Source organism: Ctenopharyngodon idella, chromosome 4 (genome assembly GCF_019924925.1).
Source record: "Ctenopharyngodon idella isolate HZGC_01 chromosome 4, HZGC01, whole genome shotgun sequence".
NCBI classification, from domain to species: Eukaryota; Metazoa; Chordata; class Actinopteri; order Cypriniformes; family Xenocyprididae; genus Ctenopharyngodon; species Ctenopharyngodon idella.
In genome coordinates, this window is record NC_067223.1 from 6,097,599 (window position 1) to 6,124,623 (window position 27,025).

General features: G+C 38.3%; 1 long non-coding RNA gene across 12 annotated transcripts in view; it reads right to left on the reverse strand.

The window, feature by feature from the left end:
- The window catches only part of LOC127511490 (uncharacterized), a 226,293-nt gene that overhangs the window by 103,476 nt on the left and 95,792 nt on the right, over positions 1–27,025 (reverse strand). For 2 of the 12 annotated variants that reach the window (XR_007930040.1, XR_007930034.1), the window contains exon 3: positions 1,697–1,748. The exons of 7 other annotated variants lie outside the window; for them this stretch is intronic. This is a non-coding gene — a long non-coding RNA (uncharacterized LOC127511490). Of the gene's footprint in view, positions 1–1,696; positions 1,749–9,157; positions 9,279–25,538; positions 25,648–27,025 lie in introns of all 12 variants that reach the window. 3 more of the 12 variants (XR_007930033.1, XR_007930032.1, XR_007930039.1) reach the window with 2 other exon arrangements.

A 27,025-nucleotide genomic window follows, 5' to 3' on the forward strand; every position in this document is an offset into this window, starting at 1 on the left:
TTGCATTTTAATGTACTTCTCAATCATTTAAAAGATAGGACAAAAAAATTAACCACATCAGCTGGTTAGCTTGGTCTAGTTTGCTGGTTTTAAATTGTTTTTTGTTAATAAAGCAGTGAGATCAGACTGGGAAACCACTTAAAGGTGCAGTGGAGGATCCAATGACAGAAATGCAATATAATATACATAACTATGTTTTCAGTGGTGTATAAAGACCTTATATAATGAACAGTTATGTTTTTATTACCTTAGAATGAGCCATTTCTATCTACAGACACCACGGGTCCCCTTACACGTTAGGTCGCTATTTTGCGCTGGCATGTTTCTACGGTAGCCCTAAATGGACAAACTGCTCTATAGAGTGCGTTTCATCACTATGTTGTTGTTGTTCTTCTTTGTTGGTGTTTTTAGAGGCAGCTTGCATCGTCACTATGTTGAATACGCACAAAGAAGAAGTAGTAGTAGTAGTAGTAGTAGTCGTCTGGTTTATAAGCAGAGACCGTTCTTTGTTAGAAGTAAGAAGAAACCTCATTGCTTGACTGGCTACTCTCTGCTGTCTCAGACGATGACATCTATGTCCTGTGTCAGCCACCGTAGCTTCTCTATGTACTTCGAAAGGGAGGAGTGAGCGGCGGACTGAGCAATTTGCAACCTCACTGCTAGATTCCGCTCAAATTTACACACTGCACCCATAAGACCAGCAAACCTCAGCTCATATTTTTTTTTTTTTTTTTACGGCAGGCCAACAAGACCTATATGGAAAGAGTTTTTTTATTTCAGGCAGACACGAAAGGATATGAAAAGTCATTTGAGACACAATTCAAAGACCACAACATGCTGTTGCTTTATCTGTGCCTTTTCAAATGGTAATAAAATGCCTGGATTCCTATTCACTATGATATGTAAATACTCCCTCCTGAAATGGCATTCACATGGCACAGTAACATCATCGGTTTAGATAAGAGCCACTTCCTGATGAATATCAAAGGTTTACTACCTTTGTTCATCAGCTGAGGCGGTGGCAGTGGTTTCCGTTATTGCCAGGGATTGTGACAGAACTAGATCAGTACAAAAGGTGAATTCCCCATGACCAGGTACAGAAAGAGTGAGACACACAGACAGACAGTGAGTACGATTCATCAAAAAGAGGGATCTAAGGATGTGCCTTAGATGAAGAATGTATGTTCAACAGTATGAAGAAACGCAGACTTGGTATTTTTTTCGTGAGTCTTCTCAAAACTTTTCATGTACATGATGCAATTCTTACACTTTGTGATGATGTAACAATTGTATTTAGCCAAATTAACAGAAAGAAGGATGAGTCAGAGACTCAGAAACAGGCTTTATGCCTGCTGTTATTGGATGCTGTTTGAAAATAAATCAACAGACATTTCAGCAGTCAATTCATCATAAGGTTTAAATTTCTCTCCACTGAGAGCAAACTGAATTTCAGCAGGCTTTTTGGCAGAGCTGCAGTCTTTTGAATATGTGGCTCAGAAAACTAATATTCTGAGCACAAGGATGCAGCCTCTGATTTTTTTTGACCTGGACATTTTTTGCAAAGAGGAAAAGGGAGGCTGCTCATAGCGAGGTGATACTGAGTAAGGGCGACTTTGGAGCGAGACCTCTCCGGAAACACCAGTTATTGCAACTGACACTTTACCAGAAGAAGGTCGAACTCTGCCAGTCATCTCACCTGCCATGAAACGATTCTGACTCCATCCTCGAGTGCCACAGATGAATAAGGCCTGTAAAAGCAGAATACATGCAGTCACTAATGCATTAATGTAGCTGCAACTTCCTTATGGGGACTGGGATTTTGCCATTTAGGATGTTTTCCTGGATCAACATATTTGCTGGTAATGAACAGTGCTAATCTCATCCACAAAATTGACAATGTTAGTTAATAAAAATGTTTGTTAATCTTGTCAAAGATAACAAAGAAAATGTGCATCATGACAATAATTAAATTTTACTATTTTAAATAACATTTTGCAAGGTATTTACAATGCATTTGCAATTTATTTTAAAGAATAATAATCTATAAAGAAGGAGTTTAATTTAAAATCCTCCAATCATAATTATATGAGAATAGATTCGTGATAAAACGGAAGTAGCAGCAGTAGGGCAGGGACTTTGTTCTATTCATCGGTTGTTGATTGGATGGAGGCAGATCTGAATGCGAGCTTGCAGATGATTGTAAGAAAGGGGCGGGGTTTAAGCAGACTCATTTCACAGGAAAATCAAGTTATGACATTTTGATTGAAGAATTACGAGGTCCAGAACAAAAATTAAATGCACAAAAAATTTTCACAATGAGATAAATAACATGCATTCAGAAAATAGATAGGGTGAATTTGAACTAATTTATATGCAGTAAATTAATATACAAAAAAGTCTGAATATTTGGCATAACTTGTCACTTGGAGTAAAATTGACTGTAATTGCAAATATGGCATGATTAAATATTGAATAATTTAAGAATATTTTCTTCAAAAAACAAAAACAATGATATGAAACTGTATACAAATTAGCACTAATCCTGAAACAACATTCCTGTTGAACGAACATAAACCCTATTAGGACAGGATTAGTTTTGCAAACGACCAATTCAGCCGGGATTGAGAAGATCCAAGAAAAACAACAACCTTAATCCAGGTCCTACTCAGCAAAATCACCCTTCAGCAAACAGAAGTGATGAAGGTGTAGAGGGCAGAAAGCTCCCAAGAGCAACGAGAGAAGATTTCAGGAGGAGATACAGCGGTACCTTTGAACTGTGTACTTAGCATGCTAGGCTCACCTGCCTGGCCCTGGTGGGTAAGCAATCATTTTCTCACATTCTCTGCTGGTTTGCTTCTCTGATCTACAAACCATACCTGAGGCTATGGAATCAGTCCTGCCAGGAATCCACACAGGCCTTCACCGACTGAAAGGCCCTAAGAGACACAGTTAAGTCAAGCATGAAGAAGAGCCCTACAGGGGGTGGAGGAGGAGGAGGAGGAGGAGGAGGAGAAGAAGAGAGGAAGAGGCCTCTACGGAGAGAAAGAGACATTGACTATCAGACAGGACAAGCCTGGTTAGGCACATCCTGCTTACCATGGAAGAAAGAGGCATTCTGGGGCCTGGCAGGCTGGTGGAGCGGAAAGAACCCGTCAGGGAGGCTACGAAAAACCTGATAGGAAGATAAAACGTACAAAGGGTTTGGCTGGTGAGGAAGAGGTGTGAAAACAGACCGGTGCAAGGGCTTATAGATGAGAGTGACTTATCATTCCAGCATGCTCTTGAGCCACGGGCCACTTTCCTTGAAGAGTGTTTTGAAGACTCAAAGCCAATGTATGGCCACATTGCTAGATAACTCTGAGAAATAAACACCAAAATTCAGCAAAAACACCCAGAGTCGCTGCAAAGAATATAAACAAGATGAAGAAAATACAGTGCAGCAACCTTCTCGGAGGCTTTGTGAAGAGCGCCGCAGGTAGATGATGATGCATTCACGGTCCTCTTGAGGAGAAGGGCAATTTCAATAACAGCGCATGGCCTGCAAACCACAGAAAGCGCCCCTTGTCCCTGCAGGCCATTGGTTTAGATCCAGACCTCAGCTGGGCCAGTAAGTGCCTCATTTAGGGAGACTGAGTCAGGGAGATGGGCTTGACTGAGCCAGGAGAAGATTACCAGCCCTTGCCCCCGGATAAGTACCGACTGCTGGCCAATTTTGTTCCAAACACAGAGAAAATGGCAGCTGGGTCTGTTACATTTTACATTACTAGCTCAAGTTACTGCTGGCCAGAAAACATGGTCGATTTATAGAATGAAGCTCTACGCTGTGCTATAAAATGCGCAATGGAGGCCCTGGTTATAAACCGACAGCTATATTGCCGACTGTTACGGTGTACGTGTTGTTTCTACTCTCTTTTATTCCTCTTCGCCGACGGCAGGTGTTTATCTATGTTGCGTCCTTGAGAATCACAATGAAAACACCTTTAGGAAAACGCACCCATCTGCTTTGAGGACGGATCCTCTGGGAAGCTGTGGACTGGGCATTGGCATTTCACATGTATGAAAACAAATGCTAACACATATTATCATATCAATACCTCTGCCACTCAAACAAACTATAGGGGTCAGACCCTCTAGGGCGTTTTCCGGTCACCTCATTTTCAGGCAGAAAACACGTGATTTTGATTCCCCAATGTTAGCAGTGGCTGACAGGTGCAGACGGCGACAAACGCACACACAACTGAGGTGCACAATGTTCATGGTCTTTAATCAAAACCAAAGAGACCATATGGGCAGTTATTATCAAGGGAAAGCAATAAACAGCCACAAATATCCTACTCTAATCACGCTGCGAGATGTAAGTGTGTTTTGGCATTCCCACCTGAGGCTGTGCTCATTTATTGCTTTATTTATTAAGAGAGAAAGAAACCATTTACCTTTTGAATTAAACACACTTGCTGCAGTTTTCGGACTACGTCAATCCTTGGTATTAACTCTTTGTGACTGGGGACCCATGAACGATGTTTTCTCTGAATGCTATGACCACCATATTACAGTTTGACCTTTAAATGTAAAATATAATCCCTAAAGTTGAGATAACGTAACAAACTGCCTTAAGCTCCTACAATCCAGTGGAGTAAAAGTCCCTGTTTACTCCTCAAAGGTGAGCAACTTGGAGAAGTAATGCTCAGTAAGTCTTTTTTCCCATCAAACCATTAACCTCATACTTCACAACATTCCTATTCAACTGTAGGTCAGGCTGACATTTTGATTAACACAAGTGCGAATTTTAAAATGCCTGCGCAATATTTCCCACAAGACGGTTGAGGTTGCAAGGGACGAGTTCCGACATTATTTTTTGATATTAAAATTGATCTTTTCAAGATTGCGGACGCTGATTGCAAAGAGTTACACCGCAGCAAAAGTCAGACAGCCATAAATCACGAGGGAGGTTTCATGCGAGGAGAAGTCTGCAAATGAAGAGTAGAGGGTTTTGACAGATGTTGTGACTTAAATGTTAAATGATGAAAAGGAAACTGAAGCAGGGACAAAACCCTAATTGCAAACCAGAACCTTCCAACTTCTGACTGAACAAACAGTTTTCCAAGAGTAAAGATAATATATTATTGGGTCAATGACGTGACAGATCTTTTTTTTTTTTTTTTGTCCAAAGGTCTTAATAAAAATAAAAAAACAAAGATATGACACATTCAAAGTATGCAAGGTAGTACAACTAGATATTTTTTATTGAGCTTAAAAGGTTTTAATTATATTTTGCTACATATAAAGTTATTTTAAAGATTTTGAAATGTCAAAAGGTCATTTGGTTTAACCGTCCAAAGGCCAATAAAGCCATTTCATTGTGATTAAAATATCTTAAAATGTAATAAATGTATATATTTTTTTTATTCTGGCATGATTTTATAACATCATATATCAACATAGTGCAAAATGGTATTAAAATTATGTGTAGAAGTCATTGCTTTGTTATGAGAAAGAATGTCCGGAAAAATGAATTTCATTGATGTCATTTGGAGTAACCAATATAAAGGGACCATTTTGGATCAAGTCATGCAGTCAACATCATGTGACAGGATGTGACATCATTCAGACACCTGCAAAGGACCACATGGTCATGAAGCAAAGTAACTAACTCTCTCTCAACTATTTGAAAAAGTCATGTTTTCCCTTGCTCATACACATGTCCCAAAACCTCAGGTCCTTCGGTACAACCACTATAAAATATTTTAAAACCTTGTACTAAATATAAAATGTTTGATTGTTCTTTTGCTAGCTAGCTAACAGGCTTACTAGCTATCTAGCTAGGTATCAGCCTGTTAGCATTGTTTGAAAATATCGTCATTCAGTATAACCAAAAGTGTAATTCGGCAAAACCGAAATTTTGGTTAAACTGAATGACTTTTTTGGTGACAAATTTTGTCCATCTTGTAAAGAAAAAAAAAAAAAAAGCAGTGTTAATTGATTATAAAAACCACATAATCTCATTGTTAACACTTAATAAAACTTTAAAATTAATTATATCTCCATTATGTTTTTTTACACTTTTAAAAACCTTATTCATCAATGACCCTATTATAATATAATATAATATAATATAATATAATATAATATAATATAATATAATATAATATAATATAATATAATAGTGTTACTGATGCATGTTTAAGAATACCAACATAGTTTATTAGGGTTTATCTTCCTTCTAATGGGTCTCTTTCTCTCTTTCTCTCTCTCTCTCTCCCTCGCCCATCCACTCTCTGACCTACAGTGGCTCTAATAAATGCAAATAGGATTCCGTATGATGTGATCTGGATGACGATGCCGTTTGAGGTCTAATCCGGTCACTTATTTGTGTGCAAACACAGAGCAGTCTCTTCAGAAAAAAACAAATACGGCTAAGCCACGTACAGCCACAGATGGAAGGAGTCTCAAAATATACACCAGCGAATGCAGGACATGACACCCAGGTGCATGTTAAATGAAGTGCATGAAATTAGTGCCTAAACAAGGACATTAATGCCAGGAAAGGACATAGTTTTTCATGGTGACTTTCTAAAAATTTTCTTAATATAGTGTTATTTGTTGCTGAGAAGTGGTAGGGCCACAGTTTCTGTTCTCTGTGAGTCAGAAGTGGATGGAACAGCTCTGGTTATCCAAACATACTCATTTTATGATTTGGTTTTCTGCCAGTTTGATTATTTGTGTGTACAAGGCCGCAGCCAATTTTTTTTTTTTCCAATGCTCCTCAAATGCCATCACTCGCATATTGGCACCTGTGTCAAAGCGTAAAGAACAGTTCAACTGTCCGTTTATTCCCTGCACCTGTCCTATGTATACTCTATCTGGTGTGAGGCACAAGGCCACCTGGCTCTGGGTCAACAGCCAGAAGATATTCATCTGTAAACAGGATTGGGAGAGAATGTAATTTCAGGCCAATAATACTTCCATATGCTCCCCTGTGAACGCTTTCTCTAGTTTCATTAAATTTCGATGAAGTATCATTTCTCAGAGAATAAATTCACCCCCTGTCCTCCTGTAAGTGCAAGGCTATAAGTGTGATTGCGTTTTTCCCTGAGAGAAAGAAAGCCTGGGAATTCTGGATGCTGTTCACATTAGACATCATTGTCTCTGCATACTTCCCTATGGGAACTGTTTAATTAAAATCTCTCTCTCACTCTCTCATTCATTTTCTATGGCCAGCAGAACAAGTACTGTAGTCTTGGAGTCTGATAATAGTTTTTTTCTCATAGAGCAGTTTTAGGATGCTGTGCATGTCTTCGGTTACACAGTGAGTGCTTATGATTAAATGTCTGACATGCACAACAAGAAGAAAAGTGAATAAATAAATAATCCAATGATTCTGAGATGTGCTAACACAAGCCCGCTCTGTCTCTTGTCCTGCCGTTCAAACAGAGGTCCTAAATTAAGATTTATTAAAGTGCCAAAGTGTAGCACAACACAACAGAACAGAGGCAGCTTGTTTGAAGACACAGATCAGAATATGAGAATTGTGGGAACTTCGAGTTTGCTCATTTGTCTTTGTATGAATTTACATTTTTGTTCAGACAATGCTATTATTTGACATGCTTCAGTCACATTGTTAGGATTCATATAGCACCTATACTAACATAGTATATGGCTGCATCTCACGACACCTGTCAAGCACATTTCCAGGTCATATTCCACAGAAAAATCTGAAGGAAATAAGGAATTATCTTTTTCTTAAAGAGATCACCCAAAAATGAAAATTCTGTCATTAATTACTCACCCTCATGTTGACTTTCATTCATCTTCGGAACACAAATGAAGATCTTTTTGATGAAATCTGAGAGCATTCTGTCCCTCTATTGACAGCTACACAACTGACACTTTGACACTTCAAAAAGTTCATAAAGAGATCGTAAAACTAATCCATATGAATTGAGTGGTTTAGTCCAAATTTTCTGAAAAGACTCGATTGCTTTATATGATGAACAGATTTAATTTAGGCTTTTATGAATATAAACACTGATCAGCAAACATAAACAGAAGCTCAACCGAAACTGAATGACACACGAGAACAAACCTCTTGCGGAAGCTCAACCGTGCTGTGTAACACACTAGAATAAATCTCATTGGTTCTCGCATATCAAGCAAACATGCTTGAGCTTCCATTTACCACAACTGATGTGTGCATTGTTGACTGTTTATATGTGACTTTATGAACTTTTTGAAGTGTCAAAGTGTCAGTTGTGTACAGTAGCTGTCAATGGAGGGACAGAAAGATCTCAGGTTTCATCAAAAATATCTTAATTTGTGTTCCGAAGATCTTACAGATTTTTTGGGATTTATATCATGAAAATATCACAATGCAAAATAAATAAATACATTTTAAAAAATGTAGTGGTCCTAAACTAGGTTTCATTTTCCTTATGCATTTATATTTATGCAAAATATGTGGCCTGGACACATCCTTCATTCACCCATATTGACCATATTTACTTCTTTGTCACATATACTGTTGTTCAGCAAATTTTCCCTACTGTGAATTCAGTCATTTCAATAGAAATCCACATGATCTGGATTTGTGCATGAGGCCGAAGATTTCTCCGCACAGATTGTGCATCGTGGTCAGTTTGGTCTTGCAAATTCATACAATTCTTGCCTAAAGTGACTTCAGCTTAATTGCGTAAAAACACACTATCTCTAAATGCATAATCTGATCTCAAGTCAACTCTCTTTACCATAAAATACTGACCTGATCCATACGCAAAACCAACAAACTGATTTAACTTCAACCTGAATGTAAATTCATTCTAAAATGTGGCATCTCTGAACATCTTTCTCTGAAAGACTGAAAATAACCACTATTAAGTGTTGAGGATGCAGTGTCTCTCTGGACCAGAGACAAAATCAATAACATCTGAAATAGAAATCAATCTCAGGAAAGTGTGTCAGTGACATACTGCTTCCACATAGTCTAGCGTCTTACAGCTCACCTATTCTCCCATTCCTCAGGCCTCACTGTACTGCTTCACTAAAGTTCATGTTTCCACTAACTTCAGTTAATACAGCTGCACTTCTGCAAACAGATGGTGAGGTCCATATAGTCCTCATAAATAGAAGGACGCCTTTCACACGGTAGAGAGATTTTACTTACCCAGCTTCGAATAAATGCATCTTCTGCTTCAAATGACTGTGTCAGAACTTTGATGAATGCCAGACTGACGATGGCGGTAATTACACGATCTCTCACTGCACGGTAGATTTCCATTTTCCTCCTATATACATAAAATCATGTAAATTATATGCACCTATAATCTTTTATGTAAATCAAGAAAACTACATCTCAAAATCAAAGCATCTGTCAGCCCCATTATCGTTATACATATTCATAAATTTTAAACTAAGCAAGCGAAGCAAGAAAAAACTCCAGTCATGAGGATACAACATATAACAGGAAGAATGATAACTCTCCAAACATACTGTAACACTGACCCTTTCTTCAAGTTTTGATTTAGAAAATTGAATTGGGACTTCAAGAGTCAATCATCTTCGCTTTTGACATGTTCATTCAACATGATGTGCTGATCTGCCAATCATTTTATGCAACTGCAGGAACATCAGGGCAATAACTGCTTTATTGTGGTATTTTTCAGAAAGTATGTCTCCCCAAGGGTTGTTTCACAGTTTTGTGGGGTGATGAATGTTTGATATGAATATCATATCTTTCATATGAGTATGTGAAATCACATTAGAGGCAAACAGCTGGTGTGTGAAGGGTGCCAGTAGGGCTCTTCAGTAATGACTCCACTCAGGTGGCAAGAAAACATTTCAACTTGTAATGTTTCTCAGTATGCTGCTCCTTTAAGACACCATTAAATTAGCGTATTTCAAAATTAGGCCAGGAAGAAGTAGGCTGTAGATGGATTTTTTTTTTTTTTTTTTTTGCCTGACCAATATGTTCAGGTATATGTTCACTCACCTTTTAAATTTAACAGGGTATTTTTTAAAAGCTTGACATCCCATTGGGTCACTAGTGTAAACTGTCATTATGGCAAGAGCAGCATAATAATTCTTCAGAAAATAACAGCATAAGGTCTGAAACAGCATGAGGGTGAGTAAATAACATCCTAATTTTTATTTTTGAGTCAACTAATCCTTTAAATGCCATTTGCTACATGCTAAATGAAGGTCTCCAAAGCAACAAGGTCTCCAAAGCAACCGTAATAAACTCTAATCTTTTGCCAATTAAATAAACTTTCCTCTCATCATTTCTGCCATCCCACTTCACTGAAGATTTGATTTCACATTTCACAGTCATGAAAAAAAAGAAAACGCAATAATCTTATCAAGGATTGGGGCATAACGTGTTTAAAAATACTCTGGCAATGGCAAATCCTTAGCTTTGATTCTTTGGTTTCTTTGGCTCTAAACTCTTTGGAAGTATGAATACATATTCGCATAAATGTCCCCAAATTAATAGTAATACAAATGTTCCACTGAAATTGTACATCTAAAAAGATAAGGGGATAGAAATAGATATCAGCAAATGCACACACATATTCTCTTTCCCTAAGCTCTCTGAGGGTTCATGATGACTCACCTAATTAAAAGCTACAGTATCTAAATTATATTGTGCCACTGGAGAGAAAGAATCACATTTCTTCCTTTCTGTAGATTGCACACTTGCGCAATTATCCCCTGCTTCTACTGTACATATAACCAAAGGCATCCAGCCCTCTAAACCCTGAAAAATAGAAACAGAAAATACACTGCAAAGGTGAGAACAAGTTCGCTCATCACGAAGCGGCTCCTCTAAATCAGAGGCTGTGGAGTGAGGAGGGGCTTTTTAAACACGAGCGTCACTTGTTTTGTGGTTTGGTTTCTTTGGATGGCATCTCTGAAGGATAGACTAAGGAATGAGCCAGTGCTTTCTCTTTCGGATAACATTTTAGTGAAGGTAATGAGGCCTTGTTTTTTATTCTGGGCTGCATTTCCCAAAAGCATCACAAGCCAAAGTTGATCGTATGAGACTACTGGTGCCAATGGTTTCAATAATCTTCTTCAATCCACTAAATGAAATTCTGATTGAACTGTAAAAACTGGATGTAACCCTATACATTTTAAGAGGCAAATTATACATCTATCTATCACAGCTTCATTTTCTTTTATTAGAATAAACTTAAAATTATTTTAATAACATTTAAACACACCACCATTCAAATGTTTAGGGTCAGTAATGTTTCATATATATAAATTCATATTTTTATTCTGCAACGATGCAAAAAATATAAAATATTTAGGTAACACTTTACAATAAGGTTCATTAGTTAACATGAACTAATAATGAACTGCACTTCTACAGCATTTATTAATCTTTGTTAATGTTAATTTCAACATTTACTAATACATTATTAAAATCTTTTTAACATTAGTTAATGCACTGTGAACTAACATGAACAAACAATGAACAACTGTATTTTCATTAAATAATGTTAACGAAGATTAGTAAATACAGTAACAAATGTATTGCTCACGGTTAGTTCATGTTAGTTAATACATTAATGTTTAACTAATGAACCTTATTGTAAAGTGTTATCAATATTTCTAAATAAATGCTGTTCTTTTAAACTTTCTATTTTTCAAAAATTCCTGAAAAATGCATCATGATTATCACAAAAATGTTAAGCAGCACAACTGTTTTCAACATTGATAATAATAAGAAATGCCTCTCTCGCATTAAATCAGCATATTAGAATGATTTCTGAAGGATCATGTGACACTGAAGACTGGAGTAATGATGCTGAAAATTCACAGGAATTAATTTACATTTTACAATATATTAAGGTAATATAGAAAACCAAACAAGGTTAAAGAAACATGAGGGTGAGAAGATAATAACAGAATTTTCATTTTTGGGTGAACTACATAAAGCGATAGAGAATAATAATAAATAAAACAATTACAGCACTGCTGTGATCCAAAGACACAGAGGAGGATCTGTGAACATCCTCAGAATCATCCCAGGGTCCATAATGTTGTATCCAAATAAACCTTATCAGATTGGCTGTCATGACATTAAAAGAGAAACAGAAAACTACACCCTCCTGTGGCTGCTACAGTCAATTTAGTCGCTGCAATCTAGATTTAAAGCTACAGAACCTACATTTTTTTTAAGTCATACTATCACAAAAATGTACAATGTGCACGGAAGCTGTACTGTCCATAACTGTAGCAGTCATTCCACTGAATATGCCGAGAATATTTAAAACAAACGTGGTATTGATAATGCATTTCTGTGCTGTCCACATCTCTTGTATGTGTGTTGCTGGCTGTGTTTTTGACTGTAAGTGTTATGTGTGTGTGGGTGGGTGGCTACAGTGGAGCTTCAATGGATGCCGTGGGTGCCGTGCACCCATGGCCAACTAAACAGGCAAGGCATTGGAATATATTGTGGTATTATTTTGTGATATTATTTAGGCAAAGGGGCTTTAGCAAAACAAATAAATATTGCCATGAACAAATCCTGGCCATTTTCCATCAATTTCCTCTTTGCTGCTATTTTTAAGCTTGCAACTAACATGACTGCACCCACATAACGAAAAGGCAAGCTCCGCCCACGTAGCTATATATGAGGACAAATTTGTCTGCATGAAGTGAGCTAATTCTGACAAAACCTTCATTTAATTATTTGATAAAATGGTAATAAAATAATACTTGTAAATAAATAAAATATCACAACATATAAGTTCAAATTTAGAGACAAATGTGTTGCCTGATGTGATAAATATAAATAAATTAATAAATATCATTAGCTCGCTAAGATGTAACGATAATACATTTACAAATTTTTGTAAATAAATAAATAAATTAATATCTGAGTACAAAAACTAATTCAAGTAGTCAATGAAAATTTCCTGTGTGTTGCTACATCTCACAAAATCGTGGATGTCCTCAAAGGTTAAAGGGTTAGTTCGCCCAAAAATGAAAATTCTCTCATTAATTACTCACCCTCATGTCCTTCCAAACCCGTAAGGCTTTCGTTCATCTTCGGAACACAAATTAATATCTTTTTGATGAAATCTGAGAGCTTTCTGTCCCTCCATTGACAGCTACGCAACTACCACTTTGACGCTTCAAAAAGTTCATAAAGAGATTGTAAACCTAATCCATATTAATTGAGTGGTTTAATCGAAAATTTTCTGAAACAATCGAATTAATGAGAGAATTTTCATTTTTGGGTGAACTAACCCTTTAAATGTTTGATATGTAAACTAAATAATGTTTTTATTATTCAAAAATGCAGAATGTTTTCTTTTAGGAGTAGGATTAGTCTGTAGTAAATATAATTAGTATTGTTCTAGTCTATGGTACAGCATGTCCTCATTTAGACAACAAGGTGTGTGTGTGTGCGTGTGTGCGCGCCTTTCTAACTCTGTCAGTTGTTGCCGAGTAACGATTAAAGTCTCTTTCTCTTATATGGTGTCTCACTGCATCTGTGTTGAGTCTCTATGTTGTCTTTCTGTGCCTCACTGTTTCTCTCTCCTGGCCCCTCACTTTAAAGCAGAGATTGGATTTTTATTTGGAGTGGTTAGGCCTCCCTCAATCCCTTTAATATGGACAAATGGGTCTCATTATCCTCTCTGTGGCCAATCCTGCAGACATATAACCTAAGAAAAAAGAATCAAGACTCTTTGCCTTCCCTCTCCTTCTCTCTTGTCTCTTCCTCCCCCTTTTCATTCTCTCTATTCGTTTTTTTTTTTTTTTAACACTTTTCCGTCGTATTCGCTGGGGAACAGAGCGAAGAGAATACGGAGATACACACTTCAATTTAGTTGGCATGAATAAACAATGGGGTTTCCATGTGCAGGATAAATTTCCCCTGGCGACACTCTCACACACACTGCCCCAGAAACACGGGCTCACACACACCTGCAAAGAAATACACTTTCACAGATCAGGTTATAAACACACCGGCACGCACGCTGGGTAATATATTGAGTCTCAAATGTACGAGGGGATAGTCCTACACACGCTCACCCCCGTAATTCACTTTAGCCCTTACCGTCGCTATCTCATGCGCAAACATACTTGCATTTAAACAAATTACATGCTCGGATGCATTTAGAATCACTATTACAGTTCGTTACCTCCGCAAAAAGGGTTGTAATGTGTGCTTATGATGGCGACAAATGTAAATAAGAAGGTCAAATGAGCCTCTGAGAGACACAAGGAACAGAACTTGCTCCACGTATCTATGTCAGTCATTTCAATTTAGTCGCTTGCATAATGAGAATTTTATCTTGGCACAAGCTCAGGGACTTGACTGAATGAGAGCAGAGTGTAATTAATGAGAGCACAGATACCCATGTGTGCATCACACACACATATATTTCACAAGGTCTTGAGGGACCATGACTACATGTATCATGTGGCTCCATGAACATGTAGATATCAGTCAGAACGCTGTAAGAACCAGTATGATAAACCATATTCTTAAAAGTCTGACATGCGCAAATGCAAGAGAGAACTTCAGAAGGAAATTACTCTTTGAAGCCATAACAATGGCAAGATTCCCTGACTTGTGATATATATTTTCACTTAAATAGTGTCTCAGAAGCATAAGAGGGGCAATTGTTGTAAATTGGAGGCTCAGATGCTGTTAGAGTCTTAATGGAACTTCATAATGGTGGCGCTGTGAAGTGGGTCCTCCAGAAATAATAATGTCGTTTTAATGTATACGTGAGTGTGTTTTTGCATGTACTTGTGTGTTTATCTAATGCATTGAACTCCCAGCTGTAACCCCATCTGCTGCGAGGTCTGACTTTTCACGCATGTTTTCATGTGTGTCTCATAGCGAATCGGAACAAGGAAGCCTCGACCAGTGCGACTGGTGTATAGAAGCATCTCGTCTGCTTTTGTTTGCGGTCTTTAATGGCGTGGTGGGCCTGCAGGGACTCTCTTAATCGGCAACACAGCTGCAATTTATGATTAATGAAGCAGTACACGTTGCAAATGAGTCTGTCTATTATAGGCAGCATCAAAGCCTCAAAATAGATGTTATGCGTGGCTTGCTAACATTTTGATTAAGAAACATTTTCATAAAGAAATGCATACAGGTTTGGAACAACTTGAGGGTGAGTAAATGAAGACAGAATTTTCATTTTTGGGTGAACTATACCTTTAAGAGTAAAACAAGGAAAGACAGCTGCAGAAATCACAGTTTTACCAGTATCATTACAGTCACCCAAAAGTGATACAAACCAAGAAATATCATATGTTTCGAATGAAAATCATATGGTTTTCAAATGTTTTGATGCCAAGGACCCTCAAATATGATGATGCAGTTTTGTATTTTAATGTATACTTAGCCATTAAAGGGATAGTTCACCCAAAAATGAAAATTCCGTCTTCATTTACTCACCCTCAAGTTGTTTCAAACCTGTATAAATTTCTTTGTTTTGCTGAACACAAAGGAAGATATTCAGAAGGATATTTGTCAAGCAGATCTCGCCCCCCATTGACCCCCATAGTATTTTTTTTTTCCTACTATGGTAGTAAATGGGGGGCAAGATCTTCTTGGTTGCAAACATTCTTCCAGATATCTTGCTGAAGGTCATTTTGTAGGGCTCTGGCAGTGCTCATCCTGTTCCTCCTTGCACAAAGGAGCAGATACCGGTCCCGCTGATGGATTAAGGACCTTCTACGGCCCTGTCCAGCTCTCCTAGAGTAACTGCCTGTCTCCTGGAATCTCCTCCATGCTCTTGAGACTGTGCTGAGAGACACAGCAAACCTTCTGGCAATGGCATGTATTTATGTGCCATCCTGGAGGAGTTGGACTGCCTGTGCAACCTCTGTAGGGTCCAGGTATCGCCTCATGTTACCAGTAGTGACACTAACCCTAGCCAAATGCAAAACTAGTGAAAAACAGTCAGAAAAGATGAGTAGAGAAAAAAATGTCAGTGGCCTCCTGTAAAACCATTCTTGTTTTGGGGGTTGTCTCATTGTTGCCCATCTAGTGCACCTGTTGTTAATTTCATCAGCTGCTTTGTTGTTAATTTCATTAACAACAAACCAGCTGAAACTGATTAGCAACCCCCTCTGCTACTTAACTGACCAGATCAATATCTGGTCTTAACTGACTTGATGCTATTCTCTGATTAAAAAGTGTTCCTTTAATTTTTTTGAGCTGTGTGTGTGTGTGTGTGTGTGTGTGTGTGTGTGTGTGTGTGTGTGTGTGTGTGTGTGTGTGTGTGTGTGTATGTGTATATGTATATATATATATATATATATATATATATATATATATATATATGGTGACCCCAAATTAAGATTTTTTTCCCACCACACACTATAATACGTCCATGAATTAATAAGTTGTGAGAACTAATTCTTAATATTAATATACAGTAGTCAACATTTGAAGTGGATCAAAAAAGTTAATCAAAGTTGTCCTAAGAAGAAGGTTTTAAGACAACTTTGATGAAAGGTTTCGATCCACTTCAAATGTTGACTACTATAAATTAATTAATAATTATATATTTTTTTTTTGTACTGTTTAACAACAAATATGACACACCTTAAAAACACATGATATATATAATTAAATATACAAGCTGTATATTCTTCTTTGTGCTTAAACTTGCTTGCAAAACTAGTAACAAAAGTCTTTCCTACATTCTGTTTATGGCTTCAAATATTCGTTTTCTCGCTCTAAAGGGGGAAAAAAATACACTGTTATTAACTCTTTCCCCGCCATTGACAGAATTTTACATCATTTATGACACAATGCTTCCCCACCATTGATGGAAATTTCAGGCAATCCATGTTTTCACTGTTATATGGTAGGGAGCACTATTTTACATCTTCTGCAAGAGTACAGGATCTCTGGATCAAAACACAGGTGAAAAAGAAGCAGAAACAATCGATAAAAGCATTGGTTATGCTCATGACATGTAAAATAACATTAAACGCCGGCATATAAATCAAAACTGTCTAACGTTACTAAATGAAATGTCGACTCAGGACGAAGGTATAGCTTTGAGGGTGTTGATGGAAGCAGTCTACTCCATCTATGTTCTGATCATCTTTCTGAATCCATAGTCTTTGACAAAAGCACAATTTTCTCAGCTTTTTGTTCAAAATGTTGCTTTTTTTTTTTTTTTTTTGAAACTTACCCACATTCAAGTTTTGATAAAAAATGAATGCATAAAGCTAGAATAAAATGTTTGATGTTGTTTTAAAGCAGACGTTCTGTTCTTTCTTTTGATATATTCCATGTTCAGCTATTCATATAACAAAATATTCTGGGTCCATGAAATTTTTGCAAAAATGATAAATGCTGGCGGTGGCTGGCAACTTTTAAAAAAAAACACTGTTGGGGAAAGAGTTTAGTTAGTGCAAATGGAATCAGTTCTCATTCCAGTGAATATACCTTCAACCTGAGAACAGAAGCAGGGCCCACTGTGCACTAGCAGCCAATCAGAGCCCCAGGACACCGTACCAGCAGCCAATCAGTGCCCTGGCACAGCACGTATCCTGAAAGAGCACTGCCAGTGGGATATCACACTGCAACAAAAGCTAAGCCATATCTCTCCGCTCTGTACAAAGACCGACCCATGGAAACACCGCAAAAACATTGTTCAAGGCTCACTGGGGAGCGATGGGCTTTTTACCTGCATGAGCTGTCCATCTTTTTTCACATCCTCTGTCTCAGTACTGTGAGTGGATCAATTGCCAGGTAAATGTTGGTTTGTAGTGAACCAATATGGGATTGCTCTAGTTCTTTGCTTTGTGCTAATTAGATCCATTTAGAAAGGAGAGGAAGATGAAAAAAGACAAGTGTTTATTGTTTTCTGCCTCTCCTGCGGGTTTTTTTCCGTTAATACAAAAGTTTACGGCTCAATAAAGAACACAACCACAGAGAAACAAGGCCCTAAACCTGCTCTGAGGAAAGAAGTGTGTTTTACTGCATCAAAGGTCACAAAGTCAGCCTCCGGGAGCCAACTTACAGCTTCACAGGAAGTTTGAGAACTTTTTCTCCACGGTTAGGCTGAATTACTACCAGCTGGATTTCACTTAGACCATCAAATCATTAATTCATATCTGAAAGCTCCTAATGCAGTTCATATACATGCATATTTATAAGATGAGCTTCTCACATACAATATATATATATATATATATATATATATATAGTTCAAACTTTGAAATTTGATAATTCAAACCATGGAAATGTCTTTATATATTTAAATGTAAAGTGTATACTTCAGGGGTCTTAAACTACAAGCCTGCAATATTAATACCATAGTTTACCCTTAAGTGTGTGTGTGTGTGTGTGTGTGTGTGTGTGTGTGTGTGTGTGTGTGTGTGTGTGTGTGTGTGTGTGTGATTTATATTTGTGATTTATGAGGACACAAATTTGTATAATGACGTGGGTATTACACTGGTATTACAATGTAGACATGAAATATGAGGACATTTCATGAGTCCTCATATTTAAAATAGCTTTAAAAACATATTAAACAATGTTTTATTAAAAATGTAAAAATGCAGAATGTTTTCTGTGATGGGTAGGTTTAGAGGTAGTGTAGGGGGATAGAATGTACAGTTTGTACAGTATATAAACCATTACGCCTATGGAATGTCCTCACTTTGATAGCAAAACAAACCTGTGTGTGTGTACATTTCTATGGTTTGACTTAGATCAAATTTCAAACTTTTTATATATATACACATATTATATACAAATGTCCCCACAAGGATGTAGATTTTTTGAAATATTTTATGTTGTGGGGACAAAATTTTAGTCCCCATGAGGAAAACCTGGCAAGTGGCCACCTAACTGCTCCATGGTGTTTAAAGCACAAACAAACAGCAACGCAAAGCACCACACAGCTATAGTGTTTACACTTTTCATGGAAAATCAACCATGAATGTCAATTGTATATAGTTCTGTCTGCAAATCGGGATAGATAAATATATTTTAACATCAAAGATTATCTTTGAAAATATGTAGAAATCATATCCTGAGAGCTAATAAAATAAATAAATAAAAACAAAGTCCTAAGAATGTGTCACACAGTGTTTGCCTGCTGAGTTCTCTCAGTGAGCACACCTATGTTTTGCACACATGCCAGTGTGTGACTGGATCAAACTGTGTGTCTGTAAGAGTAAATAAGGGCGTTTGGGTTGCAAAGTACAAGGTGAAAGACAGAACCTCTTAATCACTTCATCTTTTACATCTCATCCGTAAGATTTCTATGCGTATTTCGTCATTACTTTATGTACTCACTCTTATTTTGTTCCAAACCTGTAGTTATTTTTGTTCATGGAACACAAAACAAGACTTTTTCCTCATACAACATAGTCAGTATTGACTACATCTTACCTGTCAAATTTGACATGGTTTGGTCTGTCGATTGGCATCTGAGGATGTCTTTATAGAAACAAATGAACAAGATTAAAAGCAGAAAACTTTCTTTTAGCATTTTTCTCTCTTCTCTATCTCTCTATTTTTTCCTATTGTTCAGTCATGTGTGAGAGCGAGTACAAAGGTAGCCATTTGGAGCTTAGAAATCAATGGTGTTTCGTGTGTGAGTGATGGTGGGGTTTTGCCGCAGGGTTAAATACCGCAGGCTAACGCTCACATCCGCCAGCCTCAAGCTGAGAGACGGTGGGGAGGGGAGCACCAGAGGAAGCCTAGATCTGTGAGAGATATGTGGCGTCAAGAGCTGAATGATTACAGGGCACAAGATCAGGGGCCGTGCTGCTGTTCTGTATGGTCAGCACTAACACTCATTTACATCCAAAGCGTTTCTTCACCTATCAACGTACAGCGCTGCCAAAACTCTACAATAGCGAAAGGTGTATGTGTGTGCTTTAACCCTGCATGAGAGAGAGAGAGCAAGAGGAGCCTCTTTCATCTGTTTATGTCTCATTAATACAGCCCCAGTGACAGAGCTAATCGCAACATGCCACAGATAACAAATGTAAGGGCATTGCTTCATGAGAAGAGATGTGACAGCGCCGTAAGTAGACTGAATGGAAGCCTTCATTGACCATGGCTTGGAGAAATGCACTGTAATTATACTCGGTGCTCATAATGGGAGATCATGTCCAAGCTATAAAGACTGATGTTCCTTAGTAGCCTGCCCCATTTCAGCTCCCCCTTGCTGGCAATGCAGGGATTCATCAGGACAGCCGGGAAAAGTTGGAAGCCTTTGTAGAGCTTCAATACGGTTTCTTCCTCGACAGCTGGTGTGAAAATCTCCAAATTAAATAAAAGTGTTCCCGTTGAGAGAGTGGATACGGAGTCATTGCCCACGGCTGACGGTCTATTTACTAGATATGCGCTGGAAACGCCCTTTCAGGCTCAATTCAAAAGCACCAGACCTTTGCGAGAACCCCGTCGTTCCCATCCTGAGTATTCTATGGTCTATCATCCGTCGCTTTGTGCTCAGATTTACAGTCTAGCCCTGTGTTTAAGGGTCAATGTCACACGAGCCCCCCGCAGACCGTGCGGCACCACCCACCGCGATGAGTGAGCCAGAGCCCAAGGATAAGAGGTCAGAGCTTACCATCGCCCCGAAAGCAGTGCCCCAGCGTGGATCTGACCAGGGGTGTGAGTCAGACACACCAGCAGCCAATGGGAACTGAGATGGAGGACTGGCTGAGAGACTTCGATGGGGACTTGTCAACTCCCACCCTATCCCACCCGCTATCTGAATCATCTGTATTTTCCAAAGAGAACTTTGAGAACTGGGAATTATTTTTTGCTCTAACCTGTGTGGACTGTGTCATGATTACCATTATCCTCTCAAGTCTTGTTTCATCGCCACCACCACAGAACTCAGCAAGTCCTCCAGTCCCATCGCTGCCGGATGCTTGCAGCCCTGCGCCATCTCTGGGGATTCCCTGCAATGACGTTGACCTGCAGTCGAGCAACCACTAACAGCGCCTATCCTGGGGTGCGTTTCCCAAAGCAAACTATGGGAGTTTGCTCTGTCGTTACCAATAGAGTTCAATGGGACTTACGACCATAGTTGACTAACGATGCTTTCGGGAAACGCACCCCAAGAGGATCCTTCGGCTCCGCCTCTGGCCTCAGATCCCTTCGCTCCATCTCAGCCCGTCAACCTGTCGGCTCCATCTTGGCTCCTCCCACCTTCGGCTCCACCAGAGACCCTCAGTCTAGTAGCTCCTTGTCAGTCGTCTGCTGCACTCCAACCCTCCACCCCTTCGGCCGCAGCAGGTTCCTCCTTCCCATCGACATCGCCTCTCTCCTCACTCACACCGTTGTTGCCCCAGTCCTCAGGTACTCTGGCTCCACCTACGAGGCTCGTTGCCACAACATCACCTGGGTCTCCTGCACCAGCGATGTCGCTCAGCTCCCTCGACCCTCGGTCTGCGCCAGCGGATCCACCGGCTCTGTCTCCATTGGTTTTCCCCCAGATGTCATCAGCCAAGCCAGAAACATCTTGGCTCCTCCCTCCCTCATCTCCGCAGTGGGCTATTAGCACTGGGAAGCTCTGGGTCTGTGCCACCTGGAACATTCCATCTTCGACGCCGAGCTCTTGTCGTCATCCTCCCATCACTATCCCTTCGCTTTATCCTGCCATCATTCTTCCTCTTCTGCCTCTCACCATCCCATGGATCCTTCCACCTTCATCACCTCCCTGGACTGTTCTGTTGGACATCCTCCCGGTCGTCCGTCCACCTCCTAAGCGGCCACTTGCCGGTTTGTCCCATCCCTTTGCCAGCCCTCTTTTCCCAGCCCTTTGTCACCTCCTCATCCTCCTCTCCTTTGCTTCACAGCGCATGGACACGCCTACTGGGAGGAGGTGTTATGTCACAGTTATCTTCTTTTAGTTTCTGTTTTCATGGACCTTCAGTTTGTTTTCATTTGTCACTTGTCTTTGTTCATTTGCCACCACTCATCAGTCACCATGGACACTAACCTACCATCACAGCTGTTCGTCATTTGAGTTTAAGTTCCTGTTCATCCTCAGTTTAGTGTCCGGTACTGTTTGTGTCTTGACACACTGTCTCGTTGGTTTGGTATTTGGATTATTCTAATAAACCCTGTGTGTTATATTCTTCATCTTCGTCTTCTCAGGATCTTTAGCATAATATAATATGAATCTTATATATTAAAATGTACAAAAATATAAAATTATATTATTATATATTGTTATAATTATATATTTATTATTTTACATATTTTGTTTTTTAAAAATATTTTATATTACATAGAATATGAACTAAATACATGATACAATGTGGAATTTAAAAAAAAAATCATTTTAACTTTTTTTTTGTTAAAAATTAGTTATATTTATTTCTCTGAATTCTACCCCCCTCTTTTTAAAGTTTAACAGCAAGTCTGTATCCTGTTTGCTGCCTCAATTCAAATTCAGGAACTGATTTGGAATTTAAAAGGCATTATAAATTCAGTTCTGAATGGCGCACAACCCTGCAGTCAAAGAAGCTGTTGAGGAAGCCAACAGTGTCGCTGTAAACTCCCTTATGTTGACAGTAAATATGACTGTGACATTTTTATGAAAAGAAAAATGTGCACAGAGCCGCACAAAAATCTCCAGTGCTGCTGTCTAAACATGCCTAAGATGCACAAGGTATGGTACGACTGGAGTGAACGCAGTCGTCATTGATAAAAGGAGCTGCACCTGTACCATCATTCTGTTTGCTGCCAATTCCCAAAATAACATCCGAACAAGCTCAAAACACTGTCGCACTTGGAAAATGTGAGGAGGAGAATAAAAAAACCCACCTAATTCCTTTTTAGCAGAAAGGCCCAGGTATCTCCCAAGCAGATGCAGGCATTTTGTGTCTAATGCATGCGCCTACTGGCTGGCACAGCTTGCACACTTGTTGCTGCCAAGCATTGAGTCGTGTTCTCCGTGATTACAGCACTGTCTCCACCAATTCAATCACTGGACTCCATATCCAGCTGTCCACATGTGAGGCAGCTGCAAATACTGATGGAGAACATCACGTTACGTTTAGCTTCGGCTGCATTGTTGTTTGCTGACTGGAGCAAACTGACTGTGCTGTGACGTGGAGAGAATGCTGGAACTGTCCGTGACAGTTGTCCTTGAAATGATTGAGAATAATATCTGGATATAAATCTTTTTATCGCTGCAGAGGATTCAGGGAAAAATCCTAGATGGGTTTGAAGTTGTTTCTTAGATTTACTTGAGCCATTGACATGGCATTAAACATAAATCAAAACAAGCTCTGCTAATGACCTGAAATTTAATGTAGATAACACTCAGAGAAAACACAATATGAATGACACTGATCGACTCCTCTGCAGTTGGGCAACACATTTATTAAAATGGTACGACATTTTTAGATCCCTGGTGGTCGTTTATTTCCGACGGTTGCCTTGGATTTAATAAATTACAATCTATTACAACCATCATGCTTGTTAGTGGGACTTAATTCAGTTGAAAGTTCAGCAGTAGTTACAAATTGGACCTAATTGTCTAGCATACAAATGCATGACACATTTGCATCAGATTGTTGGGGAAAATATGAGATTTGGGAGGGGGGAAATGATGATTTACAAGAAAGAAAGATAAGATGTAGTGATTTTAATGAACATCTGCAAGTCTCTGAGGCACCTTGCCAAGATCTGGGTCTTGAACTCATGGGAACTGAGAATTGTCAGAGCTGTAAAAAAAAAAAAAAAAAAGATTTTAGATTTGAAGGGGGGAAACTTAATTATCGGGTGGAAACTGTGTGGGAGTTTTTCCCCATTATGCTTTTGTAATGATTCCTTTAAGGCATTCTAAAGTTTGGTAAGTGTAACAATACTGTTGTATTCAGAAGAGAGAACAGCAGGAAAAATTGCGTGCCCTCTGGCAATATGATAATCCAGAATGGCCCGTCATTTAATACATTCATTTGCAGATGAATGAAAGCGGATAATTGAATGAAAGCTCCGGAAAGAAATATCGCAGTGTTCTTTTTGGACATCACTGCTGAACATGCTGCAAATGGCACAATGGAGATCTTTATCGTACAGCTAGCTTGACAAGATAACCACCTGTCAAAACACAGAGAGCCAAACACATATCTGTCACAAAGGCACAATCAATGTTATTATTTTCCCCCTCATCTTTGTTTTTTAACGTTTTTTTCAAGATCGATCCATCTATCTATCGATTGATAGGTCGATCTATCTATCGATTAATCGGTCGTTCTATCGAACGATTAATCGGTCAGTCTATCTATCTATCTATCTATCTATCTATCTATCTATCTTTTTTCACTTTATTGCGTCATGCCCAGATAGGACATGGTGTTACACCACACTGTCTTACTGAGAGAGAGAAAAAAAACCCTACATGTTATCATCACAGGACTTAAGTGTTGAAGGCATGTGTATCTTTGAAACCCGGGTAAACATGATCAATGATGTCCATTAACCGCACAATAACCTTTCTCATCTCAGAGGACGCGTCGGCTTCACTTGACATTGACAGTGTTGAGATTAAGAGGTTCAGAGCTGTAGCTGAAGGAGTTCTGAAGAACATCCATATTTCTACCACCAGCAACCTCCCAAAGAAAAATGGAGCATCTCTGACTTTGTAATCAAAATCAAGCCCAATATCGACTTTACCTCAGAAGCTTCCTGCACTCACAGCTTCCATTATGAACAGCCTCCTGCACTCTTCCAAAAGCAAAGGAAAAACACAGAAAGACCAATATCTTTATAATATCTCACCCATCCTCAGCAGTATCTTTGTCCTATGTCCTATTTGAATCATAAATCTAGCATAACAATGTTTTTATGCATTGAGCATGTTTCAGACAAAAATAAAATTAAATAAATAATCTCTCTAAAACAAGTCGATTATCTGCAATAATTGCACCTCAAAGTAAATGTATGTTATTTAAAAAATAAATAAATTAAAAAAAATACTTTTTGCAATGCAATCGTTGTGAAATACTGACTGAGGATTTGAAGTTCCAGTCATTAGCTCCATTTCCAAGAACATTAAATGTAATTTTCCCAGGACAATCTTACATCATTAATGGCGTTCATGAAAGAATAAATGAAAATCCGAACGGCAGCTTAGATCTCAGGGACGTGTAACTAGGCTTTGCTTTTAGGAGGAAGGGAAATCTCTGAAATCACTGCCGTCTTGTTATGCTAGCACACATTAGATGTGCTCTTTATCAAGCTCATTAATCTCAGAGATGCACTTCTTTTAATTAATATAAGCTCCTGTGCTGTTATAAATACTAGAGGAAACGGGCTCAGAGGCCTGCCTACAAAAAGAGTTGTCAGCACACACCAGGATTAGATCATTACCAAAGCTGTAATGCTCCTCTTTCTTTCTGTCTCTTTCTCTTTCAAATAATAAATAAATAATGGGTACAATCCAAAAAAAAAAGGAATACATTTAGCAGCTTTGCATCCCGTGTGCAATGATTTTCTGGGTTGACAACTGCTACAAATCATAAAAAGTAATACAGCGATCCAGCTCATCGGTTCAGCTGCAGTTCACCTCAGTGATCCCGGCCTCAATCCAGACATCTCATGAGATACATTTGGCCATATTTTAGTGGAGTGGCCTCTCCTCAGTCACTGCAGCAGTTGCCATGGCGATGGGGTGCCTGTGGATTCCACAAGCAATACATTTGTGTCATACTGGTGGTAACCGCAATTAACAACTGAAAGGAAATGTATTGATACATTTTCATATTTCTCAAGCCCCTGACTGGCTGAAAATGTATCTACTTTTTATGCAAAATCACTAATGCCAAGATATTCATACTGTAAAATGTTATTTACAGCTGAAAATGCATGCAAAGCTAGTCTTATGTAGCCAGACTGTGGTCTAGTGCACATTGCAGGATGTAATTGAATAATTGAAATAATTTATGGCACAGCAATATATTATTAGTGTAGAAAAATATTGGCATGGAAGCTTCTGTGAACATTTGAAAAGAAAAATTGTATAGATATGGATCTGCATCCAAAAGTAAAATTACAGACTATTTTACAAACATGGTTGTTTCTTCAACTTCAGTTGAATATGAATATAAAACTGTCAAATTATGCACGCTTTAAAATATTATATATAATACTAGCTACAATATTGGCCATAGCAAGACAAGGAGTCTGAAAATTAATGTAATTTTAACTGTAAAATATTGTAAAAACGATGCAAAAAAACCCTGTTAACAGTAAGTTCCCATACTATATACGGGAAAAACCGTCACAGATCTAACCGGATATTTCATGTAAATTTTATAGTAAAATACTGTTAAATGTACAGTTTTTAGAAGTAAAAAAGTGGAAAAACTGGCATTCCCTGTGTGACACTTCGCATTTGAAAGTATTCCATTTAAATAATTATGTTTCTTAATAGTTTTTGTTGTCAAATATGCACATTTGGGTTTTATGTTACATATTCTGTTGTTTAATGAATGTTTATTGCATTATTTTAGTGTTGTGTGTTACCATGTTTTGTGTTTGCGTGAATGAGTCTGTGCACCTTCTACATACTAGTATAATTCAGCTTGTGGAAAGGCTACTTGTGAAGAACTTCTTCGTGATTCTTCATGTGACTTTCTCTTTTACCACCTGCATCATTATGGTGGTTGTCAGTATATGTTAAAGGTACAAAATAGATGTGCGTTGTTGGATTTATCGGTTTAAATTGCAGTTGTCTTGTTTGCAAATTACAGTTTTATACTTTGTTGTTCTGTAAATATGTTTGGTAACACTTTTATTTAAGGGTCTTTTAACTAGTTGCTTATAAGCATGCATATTACTAGAATACTGGCTGTTTATTAGTACTTATTAAGCACATATTAATGCCTTATTCTGCATGACCTTATTCTACATTCTTAATCCTACCCAATACCCAAACTTAACAATTACCTTACTAACTATTAATAAGCAGTAAATTAGGAGTTTATTGAGGGAAAAGTTTATATGTGTTCCCTATACTAAAGTGTTACCATATGTTCACATTTTTACTGTATT